The sequence below is a fragment of the Macaca thibetana genome, chromosome 1 (assembly GCF_024542745.1).
Source record: "Macaca thibetana thibetana isolate TM-01 chromosome 1, ASM2454274v1, whole genome shotgun sequence".
NCBI classification, from domain to species: domain Eukaryota; kingdom Metazoa; phylum Chordata; class Mammalia; order Primates; family Cercopithecidae; genus Macaca; species Macaca thibetana.
The window spans coordinates 139,022,951-139,035,607 of record NC_065578.1 but is presented as its reverse complement, the minus strand read 5'-3'; the positions used below and the strand labels follow the sequence as shown (position 1 = coordinate 139,035,607).

At 48.1% G+C, this 12,657-nt stretch overlaps 1 protein-coding gene across 1 annotated transcript in view; it reads left to right on the top strand.

The window, feature by feature from the left end:
- CNIH4 (cornichon family AMPA receptor auxiliary protein 4) overlaps positions 1 to 12,657 on the top strand; it is a 728,363-nt gene that overhangs the window by 534,326 nt on the left and 181,380 nt on the right. The window lies entirely within an intron of this gene.

The window sequence follows — 12,657 nt, the reverse complement described above, 5'->3', positions numbered from 1 at the left end:
TACTTTGGAAAGCTGAGGCAGGAGGATCGATCGTTTGAGACCAGCCTGGGCAATATAGTGAGACCCTTTTTTTTTTTTTTTGGAGATGGAATCTTGCTGTATTGCCCAGGCTGGAGTGCAGTGGCATGATCATGGCTCACCACAACCTCTGCCTTGTGGGTTCAAGCGATTTTCCTGACTCAGCCTCCCAAGTAGCTGGGATCACAGGCGTGCACAACCATGCCCAGCTAATTTTGTTTTGTTTTGTTTTGTTATTTTTAGTAGAGACAGGTTTTCACTGTGTTGGCCAGCCTGGTCTCAAACTCCTGATCTCAGGTGATCTGCCTGCCTTGGCCTTCCAAAATGCTGGGATTACAGGCATGAGCCACTGCATCTGATTTTCAAAAAATTAGAGTAGTGTGGTGGTATGCACCTGTAGTCCCAGCTACTCGGGAGGCTGAGATTGAGACTACAGTGAGCCATGATCCCACTGCTACACTCCAGCTTGGGTGACAAACACCCTCTTTAAAAAAAAAAAAAAAGTTGACTGTGTTGCAGTTTCATAAAGAATAAAACAACACCTAGACTGCTGAGGGTGGGGTGAGGAGTAGAATCCTCTGTGGGACTGCCAGACCTGCCTCACAGACCTCATTTCATCCCCAAAATACTTTGCTTTCCCTTTCTGACCCTCTTGCCTAGGAAAATTCATAGTATCTTCTAATCTGTTGCCCAAAGAACAATCAAAGAGTGACAGTAGAACCAACTTTACAATTAAGATTTTATTCAGTCACTAAAAAAGTATCTGCAAAACATACCCCTGGATTTGATGCTGGATCATAGAGATCATGTACTCCCATCAAGCCTATAGAACTCTAGCCAATGGCGCCGCTTGTGGTGGCTGTAATCCCAGCACTTTGGGAGGCTGAGGCAGGTGGATCACGAGGTCAGGAGTTCAAGACTAGCCTGACCAATATAGTGAAACCCCGTTTCTACTAAAAAAAAAAAAAAAAAAAATACAAAATAACTGTGCATGGTGGCGCGCGCCTGTAGTCCCAGCTACTAGGGAGGCTGAAGCAGGAGAATGGTGTGAACCCAGGAGGCAGAGCTTGCAGTGAGTGGAGATCGTGCCACTGCACTCCGCCTGGGCGACAGCGAGCCTCCGTCTCAAAAAAAAAAAAAAGAAGATAAACAAGAAGCAAAACTCCTACCTCAGCCTCCTGAGTAGCTTAGGACCACAGATGCACACACCACCAGGCCTGGCTAATTTTGGACTTTAGAGGTTATGGGGCCCAGCCTTCTTACTGCCCAGATTGGTAGATCTCTTTAAGAATGGATCCTGGGCCGGGCACGGTGGCTCAAGCCTGTAATCCCAGCACTTTGGGAGGCCGAGATGGGCGGATCACAAGGTCAGGAGATCAAGACCATCCTGGCTAACACGGTGAAACCCCGTCTCTACTAAAAATACAAAAAAAAAAACACTCGCCGGGCGTGGTGGCGGGCGCCTGTAGTCCCAGCTACTTTGGGAGGCTGAGGCAGGAGAATGGCGTGAACCCAGGAGGCGGGGCTTGTAGTGAGCCGAGATCGCCCACTGCACTCCAGCCTGGGCTACAGAGCAAGACACTGTCTCAAAAAAAAAAACAATGGATCGAGTTGGCAGATGGGAGCCAGAATAATTGGGACGCCTGCTACAAAGACTGAAACTTCCATTCAGGAAAGAAGTGGTTATATGTACTACAGGCGCCCGTCACGATACCTGGCTAATTTTTTGTATTTTTAGTAGAGATGGGGTTTCACCGTGTTAGCCAGGATGGTGTTGATCACCTGACCTCATGATCCGCCTGCCTCGGCCTCCCGAAGTGCTGGGATTACAGGTGTGAGCCACCGCGCACGGCTGGAGTTTCACCTCTTTTTTTTTTTTTTTTTTTTTTTTTTGAGAGAGAGTCTCGCTCTGTCACCCAGGCTGGAGTGCAGTGGCGCGATCTTGGCTCACTGCAAGCTCCACCTCCCGGGTTCACGCCATTCTCCTGCCTCAGCCTCCCAAGTAGCTGGGACTACAGGCGCCGCCACCACGCCTGGCTAATTTTTTGTATTTTTAGTACAGACGGGGTTTCACCGTGTTAGCCAGGATGGTCTCTATCTCCTGACCTCGTGATCCATCCGCGTTGGCCTCCCAAAGTGCTGGGATTAGAGGGGTGAGCCACCGTGCCCGGCCAGAGTTTCGCTTCTTAAACCCAGGAAGGGGAGGTTGCAGTGAACTGAAATTGCGCGCCCTTGCACTCCAGCCTGGGTGGCAGAGCGAGACCCTGTCTCAGACAGTCCTGAAAAATCACTCAGTAGCTTTGCATGAGTTCTCCCTTCTGTGTAAACTCCTTTCTCCGTTTCTCGTCTGGTTCAAAGCTTCACACCTTCAAGGCTCACACCAGCCTTCTGTTACCCACCCCCGTCCCCAGCGGTCAAGTGTCAATGTTTTTGACTTTGAGAACCAATGATTCATGGCCCTAACCATACCATTGTGTAAGTAGACACTGTTTCTCCATAAGTTGTAACTCCTTAAGGGCAGGACCCATCTTTTATTTCTGTTTTCCAAACCTAGCAGGCTGTTTGACTTAAGTGCTTGATAAATGGAGAGAGACCAGGTCCTTGAACTTGAGAAGGTTTTTCTAAAACAAAAACACAGCCAAAGACAGAGGGCACTTGTATAATCTTTAGGTGAAAGTATGTTTTACTAAACATAATGGACATTCGGTGAGAATCCTTCCTTTTCCCTGAGCCTTGTACCAAGTGTTTTACGTGAACTATTGTACTTTTTTGTTGTTTCTTTTTTGTTGTTTTTTTGAGACAGTCTTACTCTGTGGCCCAGGCTGGAGTGCAGTGATGTAATCTCAGCTCACTGCAACCTCCACCTCCCAGGGTCAAGCAATCCTCTCACGTCAGCCTCCCAAGGAGCTGGGACTCACTATAGGTGTACACCACCACACGTAGCTAATTTTTGTATTTTTTGTAGAGATAGGGTTTTGCTATGTTGGCCAGGCTGGTCTCAAACTCCTGAGCTCAAGTGATCCAACCGCCTCAGCCTCCCAAAGTGCCAGGATTACAGGTATGAACCACAATTTATTTAAGTCTCAACATTTATATGCTATAAGTAGTACTATTAATATCTTCATTTTGTAGATGACAGAAAAGGCTTAGAGAGATTAAGTAACTGGCCGAAGGTCACACTTAGTAAACTGCAGAAACTGAACCTGAAAGGCAGACTGTGTGGACTCCAGACCCAAAACCCTTAACCACACTCCATTTGGCTTACATTATTAGCCTAGTCCTGAAACAGTAATGAGAATGAAAAACACATGTTTCTACTACTACACACATACTCTACTGCTTCATTAACCATTTCCTGTTTGCCAGCATTTTGGCTAGATCTCCGTTTTTTTCCAACTCTTGAATCTAAAATTCAAGTATGAAACATTAATATTTAAATCCATAACAAAAAATGCATTTATGTATTCATTTATTCATTCTACAGATGCTTTTGGCAGGCCTACAGTAGGCAGTGAGGATACAAAGATAAAATGTGCCCCCAAATTAAGGAGCTAATGCTCTAGTGCTGGGAGGTACATGTTAAGAAAGGACTTAACATAAAACAGGAGAATCAGGATGTGGCTGGGACTGAGTGGAGGGCACACATTGCTATTGCTGATCTGGGTGAGTGCTCTGCCAGGCTGTACGTGCACATATTGTGCTAATCCAGGGCAGCCTGGGAAGGTAGGTATTGTCTCCTACACTTTCCGCATGAAGAAACAGGGTTAGCCAAGTAACTAACCTGAGGTCACACAACATGGGCCAGGGCCTGAAGCTATGTGTGTTAAAGCCAATGCTTTCTGCTATTCCTCTTGGAAGCTCTTTGGACAAGTTCGTGTGTTTCTTGTTAGGAAAATCTTCCAGAAACCTTAGCCATTTGGAAGGAAGCAAGAATAGTTTGATGACCTAGGGCTAGGAAGGCTCTGAAAAACTGTACCCTTGGAAATCCAAGAACATTATTATTATTATTATTATTATTTTGAAACAGGGTCTGGCTTTGTCACCCAGGCTGAAGTGCTGTGGTGAGATCACGTCTCACTGCAGCGTTGACTGCCTAGGCTCAAGCGATCCCCCCATTTCAGCCTCGAGTAGCTTGGACCACAGGCGTGCACCACCACACCTGACTTTTCTTTTTCTTTTTCTTTTTTTTTCTGAGATAGAGTCTGCTTCTGTCACCCAGGCTGGAGTGCAGTGGTGTGATCTCGGCTCACTGCAACCTCCACCTCCCGGGTTCAAGCGATTCTCCTGCCTCAGCCTTCCCAGTAGCTGGGACTACAGGCACTCACCACTATGCCCAGCTAATTTTTTATTTTTTTGTATTTTTAGTAGAGATAGGGTTTCACCATGTTGGTCAGGCTGTTCTCGAACTCCTGACCTTGTGATCCACCTGCCTTGGCCTCCCAAAGTGCTGGGATTACAGGCGTGAGCCACCACACCCGGCCCCTATTTTTATTTTGTATAGGGACAGAGTCTCACTATGTTCCCCAGGCTGGTCTTAAACTCAAGTGGTCCTCCTGTTTCGGCCTCCCAATGTGTTGGGATCACAGGCGTGAGCCACTGCCTCCAGCCCCAGGAGCATCATTCATAAATCCCTAAGACCTGCTCAGTACATTCACTTCTGAGACAGAGGGCCAGCATGACCGAGGCACCTGGCAGAGGAGGCTCTGAGAGCAGAGGGGAGACAAAACAGTGACACCTGGAGTGGAGGCCTAAAGGCTCATCAGAGCCCAGCAAGGGTCATGTCTGCAGGGCATGCTAGCAAATGCGGGGCTGGGACAGCCTCGGGAGGGTCCCAGTGTCGAAAAAGGAGTAGGATTTGATGATGGATAGATACACAGGTCTGATCATGCAGGAGCTTTTCAGTTGTTAACAACATGGTGGAGGAAAAAGAAGGTGCGGAGCGTCACCTGGAAAAGGACAGCTTTGTATTTGCCAAGTTTCATCTGGATTGGCAGATGGCACATGAAGCTGATAATTGGACTCAACTGAGGAAGAAGTTTTCAGGTGCTGACAGGTAAATGCATCCCTGCAGTTCAGAACACAGTTTCTGGCATGTGTGAACTGGCACACCAGTCCAAAAGCAGGCCAGGTGCGGAGGCTCACATCTGTAGTCTCAGCTATTTGGGAAACAGGTAGGAGGATTGCTTGAGCCCAGGGGTTTGGGACAAGCCTGGGCAAAATGGCGAAAACCCACCTCTCTAAAAAATACAAAAATTGGCCACACACGGTGGCTCAAGCCTGTAATCTCAGCACTTTTGGAGGCTGAGGCAGGTGGATCACCTGAGGTCAGGAGTTTGAGACAAGCCTAGCCAACATGGCGAAACCCCATCTCTACCAAAAATACAAAAATTAGGTAAGTGTGATGGCGCACACCTGTAATCTCAGCTACTTGGGAGGCTGAGGCAGGAGAATCACTTGAACCTGGGAGGTGGAGGTTGTAGTGAGCAAAGATCATGCCACTGCACTCTAGCCTGGGCAACAAGAAAAAAAAATTAGCCAGGTGTGGTGGCATGCACCTGTGATTCCAGCTACTTGGGAGGCTGAGGTGGGAGGGTCCCTTGAGACCAAGAGATACAGACTGCAGTGAGCTGAGATGATGCCACTGCCCTCCAGTCTGGTTGATAGAGCAAGACCTTGTCTCAAAAACAAAAATAAAAAGCAAGGGTGAGGACAGTGTCCTGGGGAGTTCTCTGTAACACTGGCTGCGTGGGAGTGTTTGAACAGACAGCACCCTCTGGGAAGAAAGGTGAAACCCAAAGAAACATAAGCTGCTTTTTTATGGAGTCAAGAGTGGATCTCCCGGTTACTAGGTACACATCCCTGTATTAGTAATCCCTGGGAAAGAAATACAATAGATACCTTGTGGAAAAGGCCTGGAGGAATTGAGCTGCCCTCAATGTTGCATTCTAAATCCTTGCAGGTTAGCAATTTGCTAACCCAAGGAAGGCCTGTATAATTTCCCTCCCCTATTACCAAGGGCTGCTCTCACAGTCTTCAGGGAGGGGCCAGTGACACCCAGAATAGCCATTCGTTTCTCTACTTGGTGGTTTAAGCCTTACATTCCCTCCCATTAGGTAGCTGAGAGAGATATATTTTTTTGGCACAAGGGGTTGTCCCATTCCCTTCTCACTTTGAACTGTAGTCTCTACTCCTTAGCCACCATAAACACAGGTTAAGAAATCTGCTTTTCCCCTCTATGCTTGCTGTCAAATAGGCTAGAAAGTGTAGAAAGTGGGTTCTTTAAAGGCCAGGCGTGGTGGCTCACGCTTATAATCCCAGCACTTTGGGACGCCGAGGCAGGTGGATCACTTAAGCCCAGGAGTTCGAGACTAGCCTGGTCAACATGGTGAAACCCTGTCTCTACTAAAAATACAAAAATTAGACAGATGTGGTGGTGGGAGCATGTAATCCCAGCTACTCGGGAGGCTGAGACAGGAGAATCACTTGAACCCGGGAGGCAGAGGTTGCAGTGAGCCAAGATCACACCATTGCACTACAGCTTGGGTGACAAGAGAAAAATTCTGTCTCAAAAAAAAAAAAAAGAAAGGTTGTTTTTTTTTTTTTGAGACCTGTCTTGGTGGTGTGCACCTGTCATCCCAGCTACTCGGGAGGCTGAAGTGCAAGAATCGCTTGAACCCGGGAGGCAGAGGTTGCAGTGAGCAGAGATTGCACCACTACTACACCCCAGCCTGGGTGACAGTGAGACTCCATCCCCCACAACAACAACAACAAAAAGGATCAGAGACAAGTGTAAGCAAATATTAGGAAAATGACACTCCCCATTTTAATCAAAACATGATCTCCTTGTAATGCACACAGTGTAAAGTAGATAATCTTATCCTCATTTTAGGGACGAGGAAACTGAGAATCACAGATGTTAGGTAACTTGCATCAAGTTGGCCAGCTCGATCTCTGAGTAGTGGCAGAACCAGAACCCGATCTGAGCCAGCCTCACTCTAAGCCCCAGCCCTTGCCACAACCCCACCACCCATCAATTACATATCCACAAAAAACCTGTCTGGTCACGTATGAAATGAGGGATTGGAGCCATCCAGTTGGGACTCCTGGAGTCTGAATGCCCCACCACAGACAGCAGTGATCAGAAAGAGACTCTTCTCTGGGGAGGGCTAGGCCCCATCCACTCCCCAGTCATCTCCCCACATTCCAGGGAGATGCAGTGAGCTCTTCTCTGCCAGGGAAGAGAGTAACATTGCTCCAGACCCATTTGCACCTGACTGCTCTAAAGGTTACCTTGGCTCTGGAAAACTTCGTTGAGTAAATTAATAACATAAGCAAGGCTGTAGGAAGAACTTTCACCTACCTCACAGAATTCTATACTAAGAGGCCAAACTGTTTTTGAGAACCAAAGGACAATGTATACAACGAGCCTGCTTATTCCTACAGAATCCTAACTGGGGGCTGATGAGATTGATGGGGCTCCTGCCAAGTGCCAGGGCCTGTGTTCATCTCTTTATGGACTGTTTAATCCTTACATTGGTATTATCCTCATTTTGCAGTCAAGAAAATAAACTAGTAGGAAGGAATAAGTAACTCGTCTAAAGTCATACAGCCAAAATTTTAACCCAGTGTCTACATTCAAAGTCCATGACATTTCATTTTTCTTTTTTTTTTTTTTTAAATTAAAAAGAGGCTGGGCCAGGCATGGTGGCTCATGCCTGCAATCCCAGCACTTTAGGAGGCCAAGGTGAGTGGATCGCTTGAGGTCAGGAGTTCAAGACCAGCCTGGCCAACACGGTGAAACCCCGTCTCTAGTAAAAATACAAAAAATTAGCTGGGTGTGGTAGACCGCACCTGTAATCCCAGCTACTCAGGAGGCTGAGGCAGGAGAATTACTTGAACCTGGTAGGAGGAGGTTGCAGGGAGCCGAGATTGCGCCACTGCACTCCAGCCTGGGCGACAGAGGGAGACTCGGTCTCAGACAAACAAACAAAAAGAGACTGGGTCCAGGTCTCACTATGTTGCCCAGACAGTTCTTGAGCTCTTGTTGTTGTTATTGAGACAGAGTTTCCTTTAGCTCTCATTGCCCAGGCTGGAGGGCAGTGGTACGATCTTGGCTCACTGCAACCTCTGCCTCCCAGGTTCAAGCAATTCTCCTCCCTCAGCCTCTCGAGTAACTGGGATTACAGGCATGCGCCACCACACCTGGCTAATTTTTATATTTTTAGTAGAGATGGGGTTTCACCATGTTGATTAGGCTGGTCTCGAACTCCTGACCTCAAGTGATCTACCCACCTTGGCCTCCCAAAGTGCTGGGATTACAGGTGTGAGCCACCACGCCCAGCCAAGAGAAAGGCCTTGAACTCTTAAATTCCTCACCTCAAGCAATCCTCCCATCTCAGTCTCTCAAAGTGCTGGGATTACAGGAGTGAGCCACTACACCTGGCCAATATTTGTATTTCTTTTTTTTCTTTCTTTTTTTTTTTTTTTTTGAGATGGAGACTCACTCAGTAGCCCAGGCTGGAGTGCAATGGCGTGATCTCTGCTCATTGCAGCCTCCACCTCCTGGGTTCAAGTGATTCTCCCACCTCAGCCTCCTGAGTAGCTGGGGCTACAGGTGCACACCACCACGCCTGGCTAGAGATGGGGATTCATGATGTTGGCCAGGTTGGTCTTGAACTCCTGACCTCAGGTGATCTGCCCACCTCAGCCTCCCAAAGTGCTGGGATTACAGGCATGAACCACTATGCCCGGCCCCAAATTTGTATTTCTTAAAAAGGATTTTTCAATGATAATTTTCCTCAAATTTAGAGCCCCCTTTCTACTAAGTCTAACCGATGGGTTTTTCTAATGATAACATGAACTCTCCCACTGCCAGGAACACAGGCGCAGGCCAAGCAGTGGCTCTCAGCGAGGGTGTGGGTGTGGGGTTGGGGGATGGGCAGCCCATGAACACCCCAGGCTACTTCCACACTCCAGTGGTCAGGAGAACGCAGAATTGAAAGCAGGAACAGGAGTCTGTGGCCTGGAGCTCACATTTAACCAAATAGTTTTCAGAGAAATAGTTTTCAGAGCTGGCTCAGAAACACAGTTCTCCAAACCACAGCACTCTGCAAAGCCCACCTGAGATCATGCGATCGCCATCGTAGGACAAGCAAGCCGAACTCCTGGGCCTGGGGTCCTGTTTGCCAACAGGAAGGGACAGTGGACATCTGGATGTTGTGAGTGCCTCAAGTCACTGACTCCCGCTCCTCATGACCAAGGGGATGATGGGCAGCTGTTTACTAAGCCCCCAGTGGCAAACCCGGTGGCCGGGGGCCCAGGAAGAACCCTAACTTGGGAGTGTAGCCCCTTAGGCATCTCAGAGCCAGGGACAAGAAAGAAAATCAGGTTGCGTTGTCAGTGTGACTGAAGCAAATTACCTTCCCTGGGCTGCTTTCCTTTTTCCATCGCTTCTCACCTCCCTCCGGGGACCCTGAGATGCCTTGGAAATCAGATGGGAAAAGCACTGTCACTCACTGCAGGGGTTGTAGTGATGCTGGTTACTGATGCCAATGTGAACACCAAGCTACTGCAGTGAGTCATTTGGGACAGTGTCAGCAGTCAGAGCATGGGTCACAATTGTTCCAAACCATGGCAGTCGGTGCTTGCTGCCCAAACTATTGTCTGAGTTTAGTTTTTAAGAAATTTAGGCAAGGCACAGTTACTTACACCTGTAATCCCAGCATTTTGGGAGACCAAGACAGGTGGATCACGAGGTCAGGAGATCGAGACCATCCTGGCTAACACGGTGAAACCCCGTCTCTACTAAAAAATACAAAAAGAAATTAGCTGGGCGTGGTGGCGGGCGCCTATAATCCCAGCTACTCGGGAGGCTGAGTCAGGACAGTGGCTGAACCCAGGAGGCGGCCCTTGCAATGAGCCCAGATTGCACCACTGTACTCCATCCTGGGCAACAGAGCATGACTCTGTCTCAAAGAAAAAGAAAAAAAAAAAAGAAATTAAAAAAAATTATAGAATACAAAGAACATAAAATATACCATTGTTACCATTTTTTTTTCTTTTTTTGAAACAGAGTCTCACTCTGTCGCCCAGGCTGGAGTGCAATGGTGCAATCTCAGCTCACTGCAACCTTTGCCTCCCGGGTTCAAGCAATTCTCCTGCCTCAGCTTCCCAAATAGATGGGATTACAGGCACCCGCCACCACTCCTGGCTAATTTTTGTATTCTTAGTAGAGACAGGGGTTTCACCATATTGGCCAGGCTGGTCTTGAACTCCTGACCTCAGGCAGTCTGCCCACCTTGGCCTCCCAAAGTGCTGGGATTACAGGCATGAGCCACTGCGCCCAGCCCATTGTTACCATTTTTAAGTGTCCAGTTCAGGAGTATTGCATACATTCACATTGCTATGCAACCTATCTCCAGAACTTTTCATCTTGAAAAATTGAAATTCAAAAAAAATAAAAAATAAAAAATGAAAGAAAAAGAAAAAAAAAAATAATAAGAAGAAAAAAGAAAAACCGAAACTCCATGCTCATTAAACAGCTCCCTGTTTTCCCTCCCCCAGCCCCTGGCAACTAGCACTTTACTTTCTGTTTCTATAAATTTGACTTGAGTATTTTTTTTTTTTTTTGAGACAGAGTCTCGCTCTGCCGCCCAGGCTGGAGTGCAGTGGCGTGATCTTGGCTCACTGCAAGCTCCGCCTCCCGGGTTCACGCCATTCTCCTGCCTCAGCCTCCCGAGTAGCTGGGACTACAGGCGCCCGCCACCTCGCCCGGCTAGTTTTTTTGTATTTTTTAGTAGAGACGGGGTTTCACGGTGTCAGCCAGGATGGTCTCGATCTCCTGACCTCATGATCCGCCCGTCTCGGCCTCCCAAAGTGCTGGGATTACAGGCTTGAGCCACCGCTCCCGGCCGAGTATTTTTTTTTTAAATCAACAAAACTCTTAACTTGCACTGTCAATATATTCAAAATATTCCAGTATATTCCAAAATATTCCACGGCAGGCCTGGGTCACGCTGGATTAATAAAGACAAGGATTGGCCTAGATGGAGTCACACCATCCCCAACCTTGGGTCTGGGTAATTCTCAACACCCTAATTCATTCTCCCCTGGCAGCTGGAGGGACCGGTGGGACAGCCACTCACTGCGGAAGGGGTGGTGACAGACGTGCTCATTACTTCTGAGGGCCTGGCTCTGCGCCGCCACACACTTATCTGCCTGCTCCATCTCTGGAGTTTATGGCTCCAAGCTTTGGCAATGGAAGTTGTGCTTCCACTATTAGCCAACACTGAGCCGGACCCTGGTAACTGACACAGCTGTGCATCTAGTGTAGCTCGGGTTGAGATGACTTGGCTTTTTAAATTGCCTTCTCTGAATAGATATTTATCCTAAGACTGAATAAAAGACTAGTCACATGAAATCGGGTTTTCAAAACGGAACTGCCCGTGAGGGTGTGTGTGAGTATGGATGTCAGGTGGCGGGGGCTGAGAAAGAAAGCGCCAAGTGGGGCCTCCCATTCCACACGACTCACACATTGCTCATGTACTCACACCCAGCCCCCGCACCCCAACCCCAACACACACATGCACGGCTGTAAACTGTATGACTTGGCTCCTGCCTGCCTCTCCCAGGCCATCTCTCTCTGTGGTCCAGCCACCGTGGGCTGTTTTCTGCTCCACACACACTCAGGATTGCTGTGTCCCAGGGCCTGCTTGGTGTCCTCTGCATAGACACTAGACCAGAGCTCACAGAGCCGCCTCCCTCTCAATAATCAGCTCTCAGCTCAAATGCCACCTCTTTAAAGAAGACTTCCTTAGAAACGGCCTGATTTCTAGTTTCACCAAAAACTGACCCTGAGATGAGAATTTGGGTATATGGCTTATTTGGAAGGTGATCCTGAAATGAGTGAGAAAAGGAAATCCGAAAAAGCAGGCCAGTAAAGCGTGTGCCACTTAAGGAGCAGGTAACCACTGTAGGCAACTGGGGCTCATCCCCCAGGACTCCTGAGAGCCCTCGCAGCGTCCCACCAATGGTTACAGATGTATTTGCCTTGGAGTATTTCATTAAGCTGCATGTTTGCTCTGTGTATTTTTCTGTATCTGGATTTTACAATACAAGATTTTTTTTTTTTTTTTTTTGAGATAGAGTCTCACTCTGCCACCCAGGCTGGAGTGCAATGGTACGATCTTGGCTCACTGCAACGTCTGCCTCCCAGGTTCCAGCGATTCTCCCGCCTCAGCCTCCTGAGTAACTGGGATTATAGGCACCTGCCACCATGCCCGACTAATTCTGGTATTTTTAGTAGAGACAGGGTTTTACCATGTTGGCCAGGCTGGTCTCGAACTCCCAACCCGAGGTGATCTGCCTGTCTTGGCCTCCTAAAATACTGAGATTACAGGTGTGAGCCACCATGCCTGGCCATTTTCTGTTTTTTGAGACAGGGTATCACTCTGTCACCCAGGCTGGTGTGCAGTAGTGCAACCACGGCTCAGTGTAGCCTTGACCTCCCAGGCTCAAAGGACCCTCCCACCTCAGCTGATACTACAGGCATATACCACTGTGAAAGGAAAATAAACCTTGGAACCCTAAAATCACTAAGCTAAAGGGAAAAGTCAAGATGGGAACTGCTAGGACAAACCT